This window comes from Tamandua tetradactyla, chromosome 9, assembly GCF_023851605.1.
Source record: "Tamandua tetradactyla isolate mTamTet1 chromosome 9, mTamTet1.pri, whole genome shotgun sequence".
Taxonomy (NCBI): Eukaryota; Metazoa; Chordata; class Mammalia; order Pilosa; family Myrmecophagidae; genus Tamandua; species Tamandua tetradactyla.
The window spans coordinates 50,061,052-50,065,556 of record NC_135335.1 but is presented as its reverse complement, the minus strand read 5'-3'; positions in this window follow the sequence as shown (position 1 = coordinate 50,065,556).

Here is a 4,505-nt window from a genome sequence, read left to right as displayed (position 1 = left end):
CCTTAAATTACAGAGATGTAACATTAGTTAAACCATTTATTAACTGTAGTTACCTGTTTTCTGCAATTTGAGCTTCCAGTTATTAACCAAAAAAATGAAAAGTAAGAATCTGTTGATTACGAGTTTTTGAAAGCCAGCTTACTAAACGTGTTTCAGAGTCTTATAAAAGAGAGGGTCTATATAAACAGTATTTCAAAAGTCAGGAAAATGGGCATCTGAACTTTCTTATCTGAGCTCAGAGTCTTAGATGATAAACATTCTGGAGTTCACAGGCCACACCTCAATCTGGAACCCACCAGAAGAGGAGAAAAGTGTTCGTTGGTTGACTTGCAACGTGTCACCCCAAATCAGCAACTTTACCATAAAATAGATCTGTGATGGGTACTGCGAAGACATTGCTATGAGGACACTCACTTTCTCATAATAATGTTGATGTCATTCTAAAATATAAAATATAAAAGAATAAATAAATAATCTAAGATCAGTGATTTTCAAATTTTTTGTGCTAATGGAAAATCATGTGCAAATCCCATCCCTTTCCCCCAAAATATGGCCATTATATTGTCATACTCCAAAACAGCACACCATATAAAAATACATTGATTGAATAGCACAAAAATTTTGGAAGAAAACAACCATATTTCCTCTGTCAATTATGCTAAACATATCATGTTTTGGAACCCATGACTTAAAAATTATTTTGAAAATAGTCTTGCGACCTTGGGAGGTTTTTGGCTTTTACTTGCAAGATCTGGAAGTTTGAAAAAAGGTCTCTGGCTTTAATTCATTGGTGCTGCTGAGGTTCTAAAATCCCAGTTGATTAGAGCTTTATTCTTAGTAAACAATTCTGGGAAATTGAAAGATATTTGCTGAGCGGCTCGTGTACTCACTTCAGTGTACAACGCCACCAGAGAGACTCCAAGCATTGGAAGGAACTTTTCCTGTTCTCTCTCCCTACAATTGATTTCTCCAGCACGGACTCTGCCACTTCCGCTGCTGACAGCAGCAGCCCAGCCCGCACCCCGCCCCCGCACCCCCACCCCTCACCCCCGGGCCCCTCGCCAGGCCCCGCCCGGGGCAGCCCACCCGGAGCCGGTGCAGGGCGGGGGGTGGCCGCCTTCTCCCCGCACAGGCCCCACCACCAGAAAGCCGTCGGGGTTCCCAGTTCCCCAGGGCAGGCGCGGGGGCGCGGGGACAGCCCCTACCCCCAGCCTGGGATGCTCGGCAGGGCACGCAGCCCGTGTGCTCACAACGCAGGGCATGGGGAGCGCCCTTCTGCCCCACCCTGGCCAGAGAGAGGCCCCGGGCGCAGGCGGGGAGCGAGGCCCAGCGGGAGCCACCTTACCCCTGGGGGGAGGAGCGCGCCCGTGCGCAGAGGGTGGACGTGAGCCGGCTCTCAGGGCCGTAAGCCGAGGGGAGGGTGGGCAGTGACCGAGGCCAGGGCACAGGGGAGGGGACCACGCCAGTCAGTTCTCAGGGGTCACTCTGGAGGCCGCGTGGAAAACGGGGCGGGGCACTCAGACTGGACAGGGGCTCCCGGCCCAGGCAGGACGGGCTGGGCGTGGCCTGGGGAGCGGAGGGTGCAGTGCTGCGGGCTGACGGGGGCGGGAGGAGGTCAGGCCTCCCACGTCGTATCCTGCCTCACTGGGATGTGGAGGGGATGGTCCCCACCCTCCCCACGCCCCCACCCTCGCCAAGCCCTCCTCCAGCGCAGGGTGGGAGGGGGAGGGCGCCTCCCACCCCCTAGATCCTGGGTGCTGGCACTGGGCTGTTTGTCACACACACATTCACTCACACACACGTACATTAACATGTTCACACACACATACACACTCGCTCACACTCAATTACATACACTCGCATGTGCACACTCATACTTGCTCACACTCACTGGCTCACACACAATCACACCACTCACACTCGTATGCAGCCTCACACATGTACACACACTCACATGCACACACACACTAACTCACGTGCCCATACAGCGGCTGCTCACACACTTCTCAATCACCAGCGAATCTCACGCCTGCGTGGACCCCATCCACGGAGCAGACATGGCGGTCACTCACTGCCCTGAGCCAGACCCTGAACCCGGCCGGAGAGTCCCCGCCCCAGGGTCCAGACCCCTGGCCAGCGCTGGGCTCTGCTGAGGTCTGTGGGCGCCGGCACTCGGGGTTCCAGACTCTTAGCACAGGGACCGGGAAAAGGGAAAGAAGGAGAACACAGGAAAGGGAACAAAACAGCTCTTCTGTTTCCAGAAACAAATCCTGCCACTAGGACTTTTATCTAATGTGTGCTGACACTGTGCATGGGACAAAAGTGGAGGCACCGCACTCAGCATCTGCAGAGAAGCGGGCATGGGGGGCCTTGCGGATCAAGCGCGGAGGCTGCCCACGGGGCCCTCTGCTCTGCCGCGTGGAAGGAGAAGGGATTTGGATGCCTGGATGGTCAGGCCACGTTCCCGGCGCTTGTGAAAGTCCCATGGGCTCAGGAGAGGAAATCGGGCGCAATCACTGGAAACTGGAGGCCACAGTAATTGCACTGAGCTGTGCTGAGATTTTGCTGAGGGCTTCCAGACAGGGACGCGGTATCCCAGAGCAGCGCCTGCGCATCCCCCAGGGGAGGTAAGCGCTCACTCAGACGGAAGTAACGGGGGTTTTATCACCTGGCGTTATAGATCCAGGTGGGCTAATGGAGGTCAGGTGAGCACAGAGCCCCACTAGCTAGAAACTTCCCCGAGCTGTTTTTGTCCCTCTGCTTTCTTGGGAAAAGCTCTCTCTCTGCAGGTGTAGTCCTGGTCTCTTTTTCTCAAAAAAAAGGAACATATTTCTTTAAAATTACAAGTGTAGATCTAAGCATATTTTCCAACTGATACTCGATTTCATTTTGAACTTTATTCATTGCTGTCCACACAGGGGTATAATCTTGGGCTGTGACAAACAGTGGGTGATTTAGTTCAGTTAGATCAACCCACTGACCTCAAAAGCACTAGCCGAGAATTAAAGAGGCTCTGAGACCCCTTCTGTAAGGAATTTTTTCATTTCAATTCATTTGTTCTTTATAAATTGTGAAGTTTCTTAGGCAGGGGCACACATCCTCCTTACACTGTCCACCAGGAGGCTAAGCCAAGGGGAGCGTGCATCCTCCCACCCCACCCCCACCCCCATCCCCACCCCCACCCCCACCCCATCCCCACCCCCACCCCCACCCCCACCCTCACCCCCAAGGCACAAAGGCTCACGAAGCTTCATTTTCAATCATCCAAAGCTGGGAACACGTCAAGTGCCATCAGCTGACAAACAAAAACCCAGCGTAGAATATCCACTAGCTGGCAATAAAAGGAGCAAACAACTGATTCCTACAACGTGGACAAACCTCGAAAACCTGCTCAGTGAAAGAAGCCAACCCCATAAGGCTGCATATTATGTGACTCCATTTATGCAAAACTTCTAGAAAAGGAAACGCTAGACAGACAACTAAAGAAGCAGCACAGTTGTTTTCTGGAGCTGAGTGGAGGGGGCAGACTTACAGGAGGGAATTTAGGAGGTAATAGAGATGTTCCAAAACCAGAGTGTGGCTAGTACAACCGTATACTGTTATTGGAACTCAACAAATCTGAACACTTAAGATGCTGTGGCATATAAATTATATCTCAAGGAAGCTGTTCAATTTTGGGGGACAGTGGTTTACCTGCTGGAGTTCTAGACGCAGCCAGACTCTCCACCAAGCATGAGCCTGACATCATTTTCAGACACTCAAGGTCACAATAGAAAGTGGCCCCAATGCACTCTTTCTTATTTCTTAGGAAGCTACCGAGAGGCATGCTTTAGCAAAACAAAAGGGAGAAAGTAAATAATGAAAGAAGAGATGCAGTCTGGCAGGAAAAGAGATCCAACACTGGAGGGCAAGCCCAGGGACTCCCACGGCTGGAGTCGAACCCGTGTCCCTGGAGCAGCCGGTCCAGACGGGGCCAAGAGATAAAGAGCTTGTGGGGAGAGCCGGGAATGGGGAGCCACTCGGTTATCAGAGGTGCTTGAGATTCGGGAAAAATCATTGCTAGACACGTAACAGCTCAGTGAGAATACGTACAAAACATAGCACTTGCTTCATAGAACATTAAGAAATGAAAACAATCATGCAAATAGTAACTCCAAGAAAAATGAAACATTATATGACAAAGGAAACATAATCAAAGAGTTTATTTACTGACTTAGCCTAGCAGTAAATAAAAATAATTCAACTAGTGATGACTATTGATTTAACAAATGATAAAACTAGTGATAAAAGTATAACAGGAGATGGAAAGTCACACGAGAAAGGGGATGGCCGACAGTTCTGAGAGAAGCCTCGGAGGTCTCGGAGGAAGCCAGGGGCTGTGGCTGGAATGGCAAAATCACCGTGTCGTTCAGAAATACCCAGAGAGGTGGAAGCAGAGCGTGGGGACAGCCTAGAACCAGTCAGACCACGTTCAAACCCGAAGCATCTCTGTCGCCCGCATGTCG